At 42.7% G+C, this 18817-nt stretch overlaps 1 protein-coding gene across 12 annotated transcripts in view; it reads left to right on the top strand.

The window, feature by feature from the left end:
* The window catches only part of mef2d (myocyte enhancer factor 2d), a 78977-nt gene that overhangs the window by 8578 nt on the left and 51582 nt on the right, over positions 1-18817 (top strand). The window contains exon 1 of one of the 12 annotated variants that reach the window (XM_046314066.1): positions 14175-14333. The exons of the other annotated variants lie outside the window; for them this stretch is intronic. The gene's annotated coding sequence lies outside the window, so the exon portion shown is untranslated. Of the gene's footprint in view, positions 1-14174; positions 14334-18817 lie in introns of those variants that run through there. 12 annotated transcript variants of the gene reach the window in all.

Genomic DNA, 18817 nt, shown 5'->3' on the forward strand with positions numbered 1-18817 from the left:
GGATGAGGTCTTTGGGAAAACCAACCTGTGTTCTTTGGAAAATGCAGCTGAATCCATTGGACAATGTGAAAACTTCAAGTACAGTGGGAAGGTCTGTCATTGTTACGAGAGTTCAAAACCATCCAGGAGAGAGACAAAAGTAGAAAGGAAGAGGGAGGAGAAGAGACTTCCACAACTGTAGAAAACTATAATAATCCCAACTTTGAGACTGAAAGAGAAAAAGAGCGAGTGAGACCAAGCACCAGCTATGCCGCTGTGCTGACGGGGTTACAGTGTTGCGAGAGCAGGGGCTGGCCATCATTTCGGCACAGCTGAAACGGCAAGCGCCCGGCCCAGGAGCTGAAACACTACACCTCCGCCTCTCACACACCTTTCTCCTTCTTCTTCTCTCCCTCTTTCCCTTTGATCTCAACTCCTGCCATTATTTGGTCTTCATCTTTTCCAAACTCCCCTCCCATCTTATTCCTCCCAAACCTGTGTCTTACATTTCTCATGTCACTGATTTACGGCATATGCTGTAAGTTGTGCCCTCAATTGAATGTATAGCACCCTTTCCTCACTGGTGTGTGGTATAGTTTTATGGTTGTACAGTAACAGGGCCATCTGCATAGGGCTCTTTGAGTTAGCCGTGCTCTCCATGCAGGGTGTGTTAGTTTACGTTGGGAGGGAAGATGACTGGCTTATTCCTTTTCTCTTGTAAAGCAGCCATTACCCAGAGCTGGGAATGGTTCCAGTGAGTCAGAGATAGAGAGGGAGAGTAAAAAATCCCCTCTCCACCCTTCCAAAGTGACACACTTCCCATTTTGTGTGTGTGAGAGCATGCTGGTCTGGTACTGATCTCCAGCAGCAATCTGAGTAGTGTGGACAACAACTGGGAAGGGCAATCTGATGTTACCATGGAACAAGTTTTGAAATGGCAGACGACTTAGCATAATACAGCCTTTGGACCACTAAAATACAGTCCATAACCAGGTTTGCATCCAACCTTTTTATGTGAGTAAAGTACATGTCGGATAAAAAATGTCACGACATGCCTGATGGAAACAGCTAATTTGTTGGTCAACTTTCCAAATGTAGACCAAACAAAATAAGGTGGGATCTGTTTGTGTCTATAAAATTAAATATGCGTGAAATGGCGGTGGCAAGTCTGTGTGGTCCTACAACTAAAAACTGTAATATCCTATGTTTCACCGAGTCGTGGACACGGATAATATAAAGCTGGTGGGATTTTCCATGCCCCGGCAGAACAGAGGACAAGCTACGTCTGCTAAGACGAGGGGTGGGGGTGTGTGTCTATTTGTCAATAACAGCTGTCTAATATTAAAGAAGTCTCAAGATATTGCTCGCCTGAGGTAGAGTACCTTATGATAAGCTGTAGACCACACTATCTACCAAGAGAGTTCTCATATTATTCTTAGTTGTCTATTTACCACCACAGATTGATGCTGGCACTAAGACCACACTCAAACAACTCTATAAGACCATAAGCGAACAAGAAAATGCTCATCCAGAAGCGACGCTCCTAGTGGCCGGGGACTTTAATGCAGGCAGACTTAAATCAGTTTGACAACAGTTTTACCAGCTTGTCACATGTGCAACCAAAAACCTCTAGACCACCTTTACTCCACACACAGAGATTCATAAAAGCCCCCCCTCTCCATTTGGCAAATCTACCATAATTCTATCCTCTTGATTCCTGCTTACAAGCAAAAACTAAAGCAGGAAATACCAGTGACTCGCTCAATACGAAAGTGGTCAGATGACGCGGATGCTACACTACATGACTGTTTTGCTAACACAGACTGGAATATGTTCCAGGATTCATCCAATGACATTGAGGAATATACCACCTCAGTCATTGGCTTCATCAATAAGTGCATCGACGACATCATCCCCACAGTGACCGTATGTACATATCCCAAGCAGAAGCAATGGATTACAGGCAACATCCACATCGAGCTAAAGGCTAGAGCTGCCGCTTTCAAGGAGCGGGACACTAATCAGGACGCTAATAAGAAATCCTGCCATGCCCTCAGACGAACCATCAAACAAGCAAAATGTCAATACATGATTAAGATTGAATCCTACCACACCGGTTCTGATGCTCGTCGGATGTGGCAGGACTTGAAAACTAATACGGACTACAAACGGAAACCCAGACTTGAGCTGCCCAGTGACGCGAGCCTACCAGTGACGCGAGCCTACCAGACGAGCTAAATGCCTTTTATGCTTGCTTTGAGGCAACAACACTGAAGCAGGCACAATGGCACCAGCTGTTCTGGATGACTATGTAATAATGCTCTTGGTAGCCTATGTGAGCAAGACTTTTAAACAGGTCAACATTCACAAAGCCGCCGGGCCATACGGATTACCAGGACGTGTCCTCAAAGCATGCGCGGACCAACTGTCAAGTGTCTTCACTGACATTTTCAACCTCTCCCTGTCCGAGTCTGTAATACCTACATGTTTCAAGCAGACCTCCATAGTCCCTGTGCCCAAGGAAGCGAAGGTAACCTGCCTAAATGATTTCCGCCCCGTAGCACCCACGTCGGTAACCATGAAGTCCTTTGAAAGGCTGGTCATGGCTCACATCAACAGCATCCTAGAAACCCTAGACCCACTCCAATTCGCATACCGCTCCAACAGATCCACATATGACGCAATCTCAATCACACTCCACACTGCCCTTTACCACCTGGACAAAAGGAAAACTGTGAGAATGCTGTTCATTGACTACAGCTCAGCTTTCAACACCATAGTGCCCACAAAGTTCATCACTATGCTAAGGACCCTGGGACTAAACAGCTCCCTCTGCAACTGGATCCTGGACTTCCTGACGGGCCGGCCCCAGGTGGTAAGGGTAGGCAACATCACATCTGCCACGCTGATCCTCAACATTGAGGCCCCTCAGGGGTGTGTACTTAGACCCCTCTGCGTGGCCAATCATGACTCCAACACCATCATTAAGTTTGCTGACAACACAACAGGCCTGGTCACCAAAAATGATGAGACGGAGGAGGTCAGAGAACTGACAGTGTGGTGCCAGGACAACAAACTCTCCCTCCAATGTGAGCAAGACAAAGGAACTGATCGTGGACTACAGGAAATTGTGGGCCGAACAGGCCCCCATTAACATCGATGGGGCTGTAGTGGAGCGGGTTGAGAGTTTCAAGTTCCTTGGTGTCCACATCACCTTGGTGTCCACAAAACCTTTTCCCCTTCAGGAGAATTAAAATATTTGGCATGGGTCCCTAGATCCTCAAAAAGTTCTACAGCTGCACCGTCGAGAGCATCTTGACCGGTTGCATCACCGCCTGGTATGGCAACTGCTCGGCATCTGACGGTAAGGCGCTACAGAGGGTAGTGCGTACAGCCCAGTACATCACTGGAGCCAAGCTTCCTGCCATCCAGGACCTATATAAAAGGCGGTGTCAGAGGAAAGCCCATTTTAAATTGTCAGAGACTCCAGTCACCCAAGTCATCGACTGTTTTCTCTGCTACCACGTGGCAAGCGGTACCGGAGCGCCAAGTCTAGGACCAAAAGGCTCATTAACAGTTTATACCCCCAAGCCATAAGACTGCTGAACAATTAATCAAATGGCCAATGGACTATTTACATTGTGTCCCCCTCCATTTTGTTTTCTACACTGCTGCTACTCGATGTTTTAATATCTATGCGTAGTTACTTCACCGCTACCTATATTTACTAATTACCTCAAATAACCTGTACCCCCGCACACTGACTCAGTACCGGTACCCCCTGTATACAGCCTCGCTATTGTTATTTTGTTACTTTTTATTATTTTAAACTTTTATTTATTTGGTAAATATTTTCTTAACTGATCATGAACTGCACTGTTGGTTAATGGCTTGTAAGTAAGCATTTCATAGTAAGGTCTACACTTGTTGTATTCGGGACGTGACAAAGTTTGATGTTTGGCTGCCATTTGACAAGTACAATAATCTCGCTCTTTTGTCCATAATAATCTCATTATGTTGGCTATACCCACACACTGTATCTGCGAGCTTTTGGCTTAGGCGCACAGGCCAATACCATAGTTGGCACATTCGCTATATAACTCTACATTTGTTGTGACAAAACCGTCAGTAGGGTAGAAAATGCGATGGAAACCCATTTAACTTTTTTTTTAAATTCCGGTACGTGGGAGTATAACCGCAAAAGTAATTTTTATGTACGCTACGTCATTAAACACAGCCTTTTATCCTCAAATAGTCCATTTAGATGGAAACACATCTCTGGTGCATATTGTTTTTATGCAGATTTTTAAAATATTCTTATGAAAATAGATTTCCATCGAACTGGAAAAATATCTTATGACTCTCAAAACCTTCCCCCTATTCACCACAATGCAATCCCACAGGAAATGCATTGAATTCTAATTCAACAGGCGTCCAGACTATAGCAATGCAGGTGGTCAGTTAGTTTGCCATGGGGCAAATGCAGTGACGTTATAGATGGTGAGAAAAATACACTATTTTTAACCGGCAGCCTCACTGTTCCTCTCCATGTATTAGATAACATTTCATTTCAGCGTGTTTGCTGACTGACTCGTCCTCACCTCTCTCTCTCCCAGGCCTCTTTATGCTCTTTATCCCACACACAGTTATATGTACACACACAGAGACATCTATCCACGGAGACGCACACACACACACTCACTTTCTAACACACACGCTATGTGTTTACAAGTCAGCTTCCATGTGCGCTTTGGCCTCGACACTCCAAGTGAATCTTAACCACTCCTTCCTCTGGAGGAGTCTGGCTATTGTTTATATAATTGAAATGGTTATCACATTACAGCTGAAAGCCAACAGTCTCATTTCCTTCAGAAAGAAAGAGAAATAGAGAAGTATGGAGAGGAAGAAAAATAGTGGGAGAAAATGGAAGAGATTCAGCAAGCATAGATGGAGGAATTGGAGGGTGAGAAGGTAAGTGACAAGAGTGAGAGTTTTCTGCTCCATTTTGCACACACAGCAAGAATACCTAAATCCTAAATTATTTTCTTCAACCCATGGTTGGTTTTCCCATCCAATCCCAAGAAGTGCTGTGCTTTCAAATCCCCTCTCTTCTAGAGCTTTACCCCTTTACAAACTGTCTACTTGTCCTAAATATGAAGACAGCATTCCCTCACAATTCAACTTTCACAAGCCTTTCAGTCAGTCTGTCACCCTAGATACTCTGTGATCACAGCTCCCTGTAAGAAGAGCGCTGCATCCACTGGTAGTTTAACTGCAGCCCAAGGCCCCTTCAGCTGCTTTGACCTACCATTACCTGTAAAACTGGCATCTTGCTGCATTTTGGACATTCTTTTATCATAAGGCCACTGTTGTCCATTCTATTTTGAATGTGAATTTCATTGTGTGTGTCAGCCTTATATGCTCCTGAGAAGGTTAAGAAGATCTTACTTGTATACCTGTAATTAATGTATTATTGTTACGGTTTTCTTCCGTCGAAAGAGAGTCGGACCAAAATGCAACGTGGTAATTTTGATACATGTTTAATAATGAAGAAACACGAACAATACAAAAAACCTATACAGCCTATCTGGTGACAACTAACACAAAGACAGGAACAATCACCCAGGAAATACTCAAAGAATATGGCTGCCTAAATATGGTTCCCAATCAGAGACAACGATAATCACCTGCCTCTGATTAAGAACCGCCTCAGGCAACCATAGACTTTCCTAGACAACCCTCCTCAGCCACAATCCCAATACCTACTAAAACCCCAATACAAAAACACACCACAAAATAAACCCATGTCACACCCTGGCCCGACCAAATAAATAAAGAAAACACAAAATACTAAGACCAAGGTGTGACAATTATTTAATAATTGAAAGCAAAAATGTAATACAAAATAGGGCGTCATGTAACATTGTCTACAGATTACATAAAAACATTGAGAAATGATTGTGGATTTAAACTGTAGTCAATGATTTATTTCCATTGTGGTCTTGCTACCTATACCACTGAGGACATCCGTAAGGGAAGCAGCAAAGGAGCTTAGCGGGTTTGCTTGTGCCATAGTTATAGTCGACACCACAGTAGCATGTGTTGCTGCTCTCACATACTGTACACAGTGCCCACACATTGAGCCGCATGGTCAAACCAAGCCTCTCCAACACATGCTGTCAGGTCATAAAGCTCTTTTTAAAGGTCCAGAGAATAGGTGGGTTAGAGATGGCGAGGTCAACTGAGTTGGACGGGTGGTTACTGGTAAAGCTGGGTTTTTCATGCAGTACAATTCCTATGGAGTCACAACAGGTGTGGAAATGGGACTCTGTGTGCCTGTCTGTGTGTGTGTGTGTGTGTGTGTGTGTGTGTGTGTGTGTGTGTGTGTGTGTGTGTGTGTGTGTGTGTGTGTGTGTGTGTGTGTGTGTGTGTGTGTGTGTGTGTGTGTGTGTGTGTGTGTGTGTGTGTGTGTGTGTGTGTGTGTGTGTGCAGCTCAGAGGAATTATGGAGCTGGGGACTAAGAGGAGAGGAAGGGGGGTTACAAAGGGTCCCCTCTGACCCACCTGTAGCCTGTCAGCTGTTAGAAGTCTGTTAAAACGTCAGCTGTTTCTGAGGAGAAGTGTGAGTGTGTCTGTGTGTCGTGCTAGATGGGGGATAAGGAAGGGAGGTGTTTGTGTGGAGGCCTCTCTGTCCCACTGTTTACATCAAACGTCTCGTTGCCTGGGTGATTTGTTTGTGCACAACACAGCGCCTCATCTGCATTGTGTGCAATGACAGTTGGGACATGTTGCGCCGTGCCATTCTGAGCAGCTCATATACCCCCCCCCAGTCTTATTTACCATTGGTCAGCTGCCTCCATCTTAAATACCGAAGTAGTCATCTAGCACAGGTCTTGTGGTCCATACCAGTCCATGGTGCTCTGAAGGACAGACTTCTGGACCCAATATGAAAAAGGTTTACTGAAAAAGCACAGGTTTCCTCTTCTGTTAAATCCTATTTTGAATCTTCTAGGACAATACTTTCCCTTTGAATCTAATGGCTAGAAATATCCATTAGGGTTGGGCGGTATCCAAATTGTCATATCTTCATACCGTCCTTCTCTCACCTTGAGATTTATGGTATTACAGGCTTAGTACACAAGAGGGCACCAAAAAAGCACATTGGGCGTCTATTCCCAGAATGCTAACAAAATTAGCACAAGTAATGGCGAATTTCCATGAATGCTGCTAGCTAAATTTGATAATAAGCTAAAAATGAAAATAAACCAATTACAAAGACAGGCAAACTGGCTCATAAAGTTATACATATATATAGGAGCTACCACATGTCGTTTTTGGTGAGTTTGGACACTTTACAAGCGAATGTGAACGAGAGACATTGTGCAAAATGAACAAAGTTTAGATGCATGCTTGTCTGAAGGAAGAACAGCACTGGCCCTCCAGCAGCATGTCTACACACTGTGTCTGTCTGGAGTTGCTAGGGCAAAGGAAATCAAGATGGCAGTGGCAGATGTACAAAACCCTCATCCAAAGGGCTTTGACTTCTCAAACATGGCAGGAAGCTAACACAATATGATGCCCCGTCACCTTATTAATTCAGCCACTTACTTAGATAACACTACCCCTAATTGTAACTTGCTAAAACATAATTATGCATTTTTCACGCAGGGAAAAAATAAAACGCATGAAATATTTTTAAACATTTTAAAATGTTTGTAAACGCTGACCTAAAATATTTATTGTTGTAATTTCTGGTCGGCATCAGACACATTTTGTGCTTTAGTTGCATTTCTAAACTCGGATGACAATTCATGGACGGGCATTTTATCAGCAGACAGCACCCTGTGTAGCTACTTTTCGCCATAATTTTCCCAGTGTAGCCAACCAATTTTTCTCTGGTAAAATGCAAGATTATCTTTAAGCAAAACATTAGGAAATGTAGCTGTCTGCATTCTTTCTATGATAGGCCTAAACATTAGAAATATGATGGCCATTCATTGTTTTGGAAAAAAAATGCTTTTTCATTGTAAACTCATTTACTTGTGTGGCTGCCAGCCACATACAGTGGGGAGAACAAGTATTTGATACACTGACGATTTTGCAGGTTTTCCTACTTACAAAGCATGTAGAGGTCTGTAATTTGTATCATAGGTACACTTCAACTGTGAGAGACGGAATCTAAAGCAAACATCCAGAAAATCACATTGTATGATTTTTAAGTAATTAATTAGCATTTTATTGCATGACATAAGTATTTGATACATCAGAAAAGCAGAACCTCTCTTCAGGTCATTGACCAGGTCCTGTCGTGTAGTTCTGGGCTGATCCCTCACCTTCCTCATAATCATTGATGCCCCACGAGGTGAGATCTTGCATGGAGCCCCAGACCCGTCATCTTGAACTTCTTCCATTTTCAAATAATTGCGCCAATAGTTGTTGCCTTCTCACCAAGCTGCTTGCCTATTGTCCTGTAGCCCATCCCAGCCTTGTGCAGGTCTACAATTTCATCCCTGATGTCCTTACACAGCTCACTGGTCTTGGCCATTGTGGAGAGGTTGGAGTCTGTTTGATTGAGTGTGTGGACAGGTGTCTTTTTATACAGGTAGTTCAAACAGGTGCAGTTAATACAGGTAATGAGTAGAGAACAGGAGGGCTTCTTAAAGAAAAACTAACAGGTCTGTGAGAGCCGGAATTCTTACTGGTTGGTAGGTGATCAAATACTTATGTCATGCAATAACATGCTAATGAATTACTTAAAAATCATACAATGTGATTTTCTGGATTTTTGTTTTAGATTCCGTCTCTCACAGTTGAAGTGTACCTATGATCAAAATTACAGACCTCTACATGCTTTGTAAGTAGGAAAACCTGCAAAATCGGCAGTGTATCAAATACTTGTTCTCCCCACTGTAGCTTTGCACTTCTTTTGTCATCTGATGAAAATGATGCTATTTTCTGCTGAATGTGTTGCAGTAATGTATTTAGTAAAAATGTGAAGTAAAAAACACTGACTTTCATTATAAAACTCGACCCCTGTTAATGCAAAGCTGGACTCATCTGCTCCCGCTTTCTCCCGTGCTATTTACGAACACACACATGACTGTCTCAACTGTTCTGGGGAACTAAGGTAAGCTTCATAATGTAAAATAAGGTGAAATGAAGAACGCAATCTGCTTTATCTCCTAACGCATTGCACAAGTTGACTGCAGGTATTTACAAAATACAAATTGCTACAAATATGAAAATGTATTGAAAAACTTAAAATAAATCATTTTTCAATGGTATTGAAAAACCATCTTGTGGCTATTTGCAAATACCGCCCAAGCCTAATACTCATCACCACAGATTAGGATGTGGACTCTGTATGCTTTCTTGTTTTCGTCACTTCTTTTTTTTATCCAGTGATCATGTATAATCTGAAGGGTGTAGTAGATTCATACAGATAATCAACATCAAGTATACTGCAATTGGATTTCAACATATGCTCAATTTGAGTTGATATCATGATTCTATTCTTACATTGATTCCATTATTTGTCTTTACAAAATAATGAGACCACAGGCATTGGTTTTATTGAAATATCCTACTCTTTTCACAATCAAAACAACTTCCTGAGGAGCTGTTGATAAACCTTTGCGTATAAATGTTACGTCTCATTCTGTCTCAGCTTAGACTAAATGTCCTCCACCTCCCAGGTTGGTCATTCTGGTGTGTGGTAGTCTCTGAGTGTCGTGGCTGGCGACTGCCTCCATGTGTGAAGGCAGGGGCCCTTTGTGGTGGCAGCTGAGCGAGGCGTGGCTGAAGGGAACAGGTTGACACGTCTGTTAGGACTCGTCCCGCTCCTCTTGACCTCTACCCTTTAGCTGTGACTGCTCCCAGGGTTGGGAGATACCAAATTTCCCCTGATTAGGAGAAAGAGGCAAGGCTTTCAGGGAGGGACACTAACATAAATCCATGTTGTTGTTGTTGTTGGACAGTAGTCTTGTTCAGAGAATTTGGGTCAAGTCCTTTGGTTTTCTCTCCCAGCACTGTTGATATTCATGAATGAGATCATATTAGTTACTAAATGTTAATGATGTTGGAAGGCTGTTTAGGATAAAGTGGGTCGGATGTGTTGGCGTCTTTCTTTTGAGAATCCATAAATATCTTGGTGGCAGCTGTTGCCTCCTATGACTGAAAATTGTTCTGAATGGTCAAACCCTGAAGGAATGTCTGTCAAGTCTCACCTCAGGTCAGAGGTTTAGGGGTTTACTACTTTTACCCTGCAGATTATTCCCCTATAATAATGCATTAGAGAAAATTGTTTTCACATGTTACTGAAAAGTTATTGTTGTTATGGTTGACACAATTGTAATATCAATTGTAACGAAATTAAAATGCTGTACTGCAGTTTATTTTTATTAGTTATTTTTGTGCGGTCCCTGAGAAGGAAGCAGATTTGCATAATTAGGGTATTCATTGTCAAACACTTGAAAGCATATGAGGTTTGTTCACAAATCTATTAGTCACTTACAAAGAGAGTACCAAATGGGCTTGTATTGAACAAAGCATCTGTGAATTTCCTATTATACTGTTAGAGCAGAGAGTTCCTTCTAAAGACACACCTTTCATGGTTAATATTCTATTCCTTTATTTTATTTTAAAAGTGTCCTTTGTAAGTTAGTGTTGTCAAGATACCAGAATTTTGACTTGGATACCGATACCAGGTTTAGTATCACAATACTCAATACCATCATGATACTAAATACCAAAACGGTAGCATAGTAAAAAAAAATGTATATTAGCAAGTCACAGAATGGCACTTGATTCAGACAGATAAACTCAGCTACTGTTCTGTTCAATTGTTGGGCATCTTTTGAGTTCAGTATTATTATATTTGCAAATGTTTGTAAAAAATGTTTTGACATGTATGCATTAATTGAATCAATCAATTTGACTTTGGTAAAAAAACAATTTAACTACAAAACAACATGGTCAATCTCTATTGCTAAAACAGGGTAAATCAAGATGTAGCATAGGTCTTCACAATACAGGTGAATGCATATTATTCAATACTGTGTGCATGCAGTTATTGAGCTTGTTTTAGCTGATTTCATTGGGCTACAGACCTATTTTCTTGGCAACTGCTAGGTGAACATGACTTTATTGTACTGATCATCAACATTTGCATATGTCCTCCCGAGTGGCACAGTGGTCTAAGGCACCTCAGTGATCAGTACAATAAAGTAATGTTCTCCTAGCAGTTGCCAAGAAAATAAGTGTGCCACTAGAGAACCTGGTTCGAGTCCAGGCTCTGCCGCAGATAGCCGCAACTGGGGAACCCATGGGGCGGTGCACAATTGGTCCAGCGTCACCTGGGTTAGGGGAGGGTTTGGCCGGCAGGGATGTTCTTGTCCCATCGTGCATTAGCGACTCCTGTGGCGGTCCAGGCGCAATGCACGCTGACACGGTCACCAGGTGTATGGTGTTTCCTCCGACACATTGGTGCGGCTGGCTTCCGGATTAAGCGGGCTTTGTGTCAAGAAGCATTGCGGCTTGGCTGGGTTGTGTTTTGGAGGACGCATGGCTCTCGACCTTCGCCTCTCCCGAGTCCGTACCGGAGTTGCAGCAACATGACAGGACTGTAACTAATTGGTAGTATACCACAGAAAAGGGGTAAAACAAACAAACATTTGCATAGAAGAAGCAATCTAACCTTTTATAAATGTGTGCGCTGCCTCTTTAAGAAAGGTAATGAGGTCATTTGCTGAGGCAGAATGTGGCTGTGGAATATGACTTTGTGGCTATGGAGTCTAGTGTAAATCAGATGGAAGGCAAGGGAGACAAAGAAGTGAATGGGTTTTTGGTGGCGAGGTAGACGAAGTGAACTAATAAAGGTTTTTTTTGGTGACAATCTGCTTTGAAATCAGCATATTTTGAATTATGGTTATCACAAAAAAAGTACTAGGGTACTGAATTCAGCTGTAGCCTAAGCTAGCAAGGAAAGTTAACCTACAATTTTAAAGCTGGATTCTACCGGTGTCGTCTTGCATTGTAAAAGTATTCTATCCTGTCTGGACATTGTTTTGTGAACAGTAATGAACAGTTTCAACATTTCTACATGCTGTGTTGCATTTTTCAAGTGCGTTAACTTCTGTGCAGCATGAGTGGGAAGCTAATGCAGCCGAGACAGCTCTAGCAATGAATGAGTAAGTGGAGCAGGTGCTTTACTCTGCGTGCTCTAAAGCCATAGCGCAAAGAACCTGCTTTATTACAGGGGCTGCAGTCAGTGCGTTGATAGACAGACTTGATCCTTTCAATCATCGTTCAGGTAGACCCTGAGCGACGTGAATCTAGACTCCTAAGGTAGCTGTCCAGCACAGAGCGGTGGAAGAGCTCTATGGATGTTTATTTGCATGTCCTTTTCTAAAACAAAATGTCCCTTCCAGTATGGTTGGGTATCACAAGGGACCTTACGATATGATATTATCACGATACGTTGGTTCCGATACAATATGTATTTGAATTCTCACAATTCTATATGTATTGCTATTCGATACTGTGACCTTATTGAGATTTGATGTTCCAAACATATTGCTCACCAGATGTTTTTCGACAGAGGGACAAGAGAGAGTTTTGGAAAAAGTAAGAATACTGGAGTTTTCGTGCAGGTACAGCCAACTAGCGCAAAATAATTTTGTGATATTGTCAAAACTATTTTTCCCCCATCACTATCTTTCAGCATAATAATTCAATGATACATTTGGTATTGTGACTTTGCCAATTTGGTATTCGACTTTATTCAGGGAAAAAATAAACGCCTTCATTCTTTAATTCTCTCCATACTCTCCATACTGCAGCATTACCACCATCCCTCTCCCTTCTTGATGCCCATACTCCACCACCACACGTGGGCCAGCAGCACCACATAGTCCTGGGCATCATTCACATTAGTCACCGGAAGAGAGAAGGCAGTCACATGGATCCCCTTATTAGGCTATGGGCCAACACAATGTGTTCAACATGGAGAGCCCCAGTCTGCCTTACTAGCACATGGACGATAAGAGGAGAGGAAGGGAAAAACCTGGAGAGGGGCAGCGAGATAAGGCCATTACCAATCACTGGTGTTTGTTGTGGAAGTAATTGTGTCCTCAAAGTGTCTTGTTGTGTTTAGGGCTGTTGTGCATTTTTGTGCGTATTTCCTCTCTGATACTCAAAGGGAGCCGTTTCATTTCCTTCCCTCAGATGTATCCATATGAGTTATTGATATGAGCATTTCAACCCTTTATTAACCAGTTGGGTTCTGGACATAGACGTGCCTTTACCAATAAAGATATTTGCTGTATTTTGTGGAAACTCAATGACACAACTGTTCAACAGACTCCTGGCCTCCCATTTCCCACACCCTCTCGACCCCCTCAGAGATTTGAAGGTCATGATAGGGCACAGCCTGAGATTTACTCCTTGGGAAGCGGAGTCATTCTTGAAAACAGACACAAATGACAACTTGTACATATGCATTACTTCTCAACTCTCGTGTAGATTTCTCCAGTTTTCCAGCTTTTAATTGGGCTTGATTGTGAGATTATAGCTAATCAAGTCAGAGCCTTCAGTTGTACCCTTGAAAGTTTTGCCTTCTTGCATGACACAATAGCAATTTTAGAGGCAAAATATGTGACTACACGCAACGTGTAACACAAAAGATAGGTCAAAACACCATTTCAGAACATCTACAGATTTGGGGCTGCATAGATCAGCATTAGTCCGGTGTGCCCAACCTTTCAACAGCTGAGCATGTGTGAGGAGATGACGGGGTAGCGGAGAGGGGCTGTTGGAACAAAAGGTGTGTAGGGGCAGCTGCCACTGCATTTACAGCAGCTTGTGAATCCGAAGGGAGAATGTACACGCACTTGTACCGGCCAGGGAATAGGGGGGGGGGTATAGAGGATCTGATCATCTACACAGCCTAACTGCATATTAGGGCAAAGGATGACCTGGGAAGAGTATGATAAGGGGTTTACCGTGGGGACGAGGGGGGGGGGGCGAGTTGACCAGGGAATGGATGGTGGTTGACCAGGGGATGGAAGGGGGGTTGGTTGTCCAGAGGGAAAGCCTGGGGAGTGGGTCTCCAGTGTGAGGGGCTCTGCTGCAGTTGTCATTTCTACCAGTTGTGTGCAGGATGGACACACCACACTTTGTTTGGACCCCTCTCACTGGGAATATGCCTGAACTTTGACTTAGAATACTCTGGGTGCCACTGTAACTGAGAGTCTTTTGGATTCAATTCAAAGTGCTTGTTGGTGCTTTCTGCTTTTTAAAGAGTCTTTTTAAACTTGCGCCTCTGTTTTTTGACTGCAGCCCACTGATCAGCCAAGGGTAAGGGCAACCAACACCGGCATTGCATTTTCATATAAGATTTGTTACTTCCTTACAACGTGACTTGTGCATTAACTCAAATGTTGCTCCAGCTAAATGCCTAATGAATTTAAAAGAGAAAAATGTCCCTCCTATGCACAGTATGAGGCCTCTCCTCAGGCTTAAGTTCTAATGAAAATAAGTTGTCTTGGTGGAATAATATTACTATAAGACTGTGCTTTCAGCATATTCTTTCACAGAACAGCCACACATTCAGGGTAGTTACTGTGTTTTATGTTTTGCTTTTGTGGTTTAGTAATCAGTATAGGAAGCTAGTGATGGCAGATGTCAAAGACTGTGAGCTAACTTACTGTGTGGCTTGTGCTTCACTAACAGTTTCCATACTGGTGGATTGGTAAAGCCTACTTTGAGTTCCCCACTTCTTCTACAGCAGCTCATGTGGCTCTGTAGGCCTAAGTGACATATGGTTTATTTGATAGATTTTTGGTAGCCAGTTTTCATCCAAGTGCCATCTACATACAGTAATAGCCTAAGGGTATGCATTTTCACTTTGAGTGTTTTTAAATGTTAGCATTGTGCTAATATGCTATTAAATATGGCCTTACATTATCGATTTAGTTTTCTGTTCTTTCGTGACTCTCATAACTGTGAGAAGAATAACTCTTTCAAGCTACTGATCTGTGAAGTGTGGTTAGTTAACTCCAATTTTCCACATTTCCATTGCAATTTGCTGCTCACTGCAAGTCTGTGTTTTCAATATGTGTTTGAGACACTAATGAAAAGGAGTTCAGTTTTTCAATACATGTCAATTCTACTTCTTTTAATTATATTCATGTAGCATGCTTAATAAAGTCACCGATCATATACTTTTGAGAAAAAGTCCTTGCTAATGATCATGCAGCCTCAATAAATGCTCCTACAAAGAATAACAGAATGATGAGAAATGTTGTGAGAGTCACTGCAAGTGCATAGAAGAAGTGCAGGATACAATGGAACTAGGTTGAACTCTTCAAATGAGGTTAGTGAAAGAACCTTTGTTGTCTAACCAAAAATGTACACTTATTACACGTTTGGTAAACACATTGCAAGCTCCTTCTATACATAGAGTTTTGCAAAACATGGGTAATCTCCTGAAAACAACATCACAAGTTTTGGTGTGCCATTGAGTATTTTCAGACTCATTATCATGTTTATGTACATTAGCTTTAATTCACTAATGACTGTAGTCTTAAAAATAAACATGTGATATTATATAATGATAGATGGCTGTACTTAGTTGACTGGCACTTATCTTGATCTTGTCTGTCTACCTCTTTTGTGAGGCCTCATTGACAGAACATGTTCGACTGGTGACAACCAACATTTGCACACACAGACCTGTGCACACACCCTCTCCCCTAATGTCACATTGATGTCATCAGTGTTTTGTCTAGAGGGTGTTTTGTCTCTCAGACCTTCAGCGCTGGTTGGTCCTCATCTGATGCGAGGTGAAAAGGGGACGTTTTTGGGGAGGGGCATCCAGTAGGTTTCTCTAACCGAAAGGATGAGAATAAATAGAAAGATGATGGGTTGAGTATTCCCATTACAGACATACTGGGGGAAGAACCTGTGGAAAGCAGCAAGGGATACTATAACCTAGGCACCTGTTATTATTTTGTTCTGGCATGGCCCCAGGAGCGTTCCAGGTGAATGGGAGCAGTTGCCAACTCCCAGGGCTGAGTGAGTGGGTGTGGTCCTGTTTGTATGTGAGTCTGTGATGTCACCTGACAGGTCAAACCACATTGCCACAGGAATGGCGTGGTGATGGAGATGAGCCTCTGTCAACAACAAACCTGACTACACCAGTCTTGTGGACCTCTTTGTGTGTGTTTGTAAATAAAATAAATATATGCCATTTAGCAGACGCTTTTATCCAAAGCGACTTACAGTCATGTGTGCATACATTCTACGTATGGTTGGTCCCGGGGATCGAACCCACTACCCTGGCGTTACAAGCGCCATGCTCTACCAACTGAGCTACAGAAGGACAGTTAAGTCAGAGTGCCTTCTGCGACAGACTTGTTTGTGATTCGTTGTGGACTACCGGTCATAAGTTTTAGAACACCTACTCATTCAAGGGTTTTTCTTTATTTTTTACTATTTTATACATTGTTGAATAATAGTGAAGACATTAAAACTATGAAATAATGCATATGGAATCATGTACTAACCAAAAAAAATGTGAAACAAATCAAAATATATTTTATATTTGAGATTCTCCAAATAGCCACCTTTTGACTTGATAACAGCTTTGCACACTCTTGGCATTCTCTCAAATCAAATCAGATTTTATTGGTCAAATACACATGGTTAGCAGATGTTAATGCAAATGTAATGAAATGCTTTTGCTTCTAAACTCAGCAAAAAAAGAAACTGTCAACTGTCCTCTCACTGTCAACTGCTTTTATTTTCAGCAAACTTAACATGTGTAAATATTTGTATGAACATAACAAGATTCAACAACTGAGACATAAACTGAACAAAAACTGTCAAGAGGGTCATGTCAGGATGAGTCTGCAGGAAGGGTACCACATGAGGGAGGAGGATGTCTTCCCTGTAACGCACAGCATTGAGATTACCTGCAATGACAACAAGCTCAGGCCGATGATGCTGTGACACACCACCCCAGATCATGACGGACTCTCCACCTCCAAATCGATCCCGCTCCAGAGTACAGGCCTCTGTGTAATGCTCATTCCTTGTCAGTGAAGAGCACTTTTTGCCAGTCCTGTCTGGTCCAGCGACGGTGGGTTTGTGCCCATAGGTGACGTTGTTGCCGGTGATGTCAGGTGAGGACCTGCCTTACAACAGGCCTACAAGCCCTCCGTCCAGCGCCTCAGCATATTGCGGACAGTATGAGCACTGATGGAGGGATTGTGCGTTCCTGGTGTAACTCGGGCAGTTGTTGTTGTTACCATCCTGTACCTGTCCCGAGGGTGTGATGTTCAGATGTACCGATCCTGTGCAGGCGTTGTTACATGTGGTCTGCCACTGCGAGGACGATCAGCTGTCCGTCTTGTCTCCCTGTAGAGCTGTCTTAGGCGTCTTACAGTACGGACATTGCAATTTATTGCACTGGCCACATCTGCAGTCCTCATGCCTCCTTGCAACATGCCTAAGGCACGTTCATGCAGATGAGCCTGGGCATCTTTCTTTTGATGTTTTTCAGAGTCAGTAGAAAGGCCTGTTTTTAGTGTCTCAAGTTTTCATAACTGTGACCTTAATTGCCTACCGTCTGTAAGATGTTAGTGTCTTAACGACCGTTCCACAGGTCCTTGTTCATTATTTTTTTATGGTTCATTGAACAAGCATGTGAAACAGTGTTTAAACCCTTTACAATGAAGATCTGAAATTATTTGCATTTTTACGAATTATCTTTGAAGGACGGTCCTGAAAAGGGACATTTCTTTCTTTGCTGAGTTTAGTTCCGACAGTGCAGTAATATCTAACAAGTAATCTAACAATTCCCCAACAACTACCTAATATACACAAATCTAAGTGGGTGAATGAGAATATGTACATATAAGTATACGGATGAGCGTATGCCGAGCGGCATAGGCAGGTGCATTAGATGGTATAAAATACAGTATATACATGTAATATGAGTAATGTAAGATATGTAAACATTATTTACAGTGACATTGTTTAAAGTGACTAGTGATCCATTTATTAGTGTCCAGTGATTGGGCCTCAATGTAGGCTGCAGCCTCTATTAGTTAGTGATTGCTGTTTAGCAGTCTGATGGCCTTGAGATTGAAAAACAGCTTCTATCTCTCAGTCCCAGCTTTGATGCACCTGTACTGACCTCACCTTCTGGATGATAGCGGTGTGAACAGGCAGTGGCTCGGGTGTTTGTTGTCCTTGATGATCTTTTTGGCCAACCTGGGACATCGGGTGCTGTACGTGTCATGCAGGGCAGGTAGTTTGCCCCCGGTGATGCATTGTGCAGACCGCACCACCCGCTGGAGAGCTTTGTGGTTGAGTTGCCATACCAGGCTGTAATACAGCCCGACAGGATGCCCTCGATTGTACGCCTGTAAAAGTTTGTCAGGGTTTTGGGTGACAAGCCAAATTTCTTCAGCCTTCTGAGGTTGAAGAGGCGCTGTTGCGCCTTCTTCACCACACTCTGTGTGGGTGGACCATTTCAGTTTGTCTGTGATATGTACGCCCAGGAACTTAAAACTTTCCATCTTCTCCGCTGCTGTCCCATCGATGTGGATGGGGGATGCTCCCTCTGCTGACTTCCGTCCTGAAGTCCACGATCATCGCCTTTGTTTTGTTGATGTTAAATGAAAGGTTGTTTTCCTGACACCACACTCCGAGTGCCCTCACCTCAGCCAGCTTCATGAGGTAGTCACATGGAATGCATTTCAATTAACAGGTGTGCCTTCTTAAAAGTTAATTTGTGGAATTTCTTTCCTTCTTAATACGTTTGAGCCTATCAG

The sequence above is a fragment of the Oncorhynchus gorbuscha genome, linkage group LG19 (assembly GCF_021184085.1).
Source record: "Oncorhynchus gorbuscha isolate QuinsamMale2020 ecotype Even-year linkage group LG19, OgorEven_v1.0, whole genome shotgun sequence".
Lineage (NCBI taxonomy): Eukaryota > Metazoa > Chordata > Actinopteri > Salmoniformes > Salmonidae > Oncorhynchus > Oncorhynchus gorbuscha.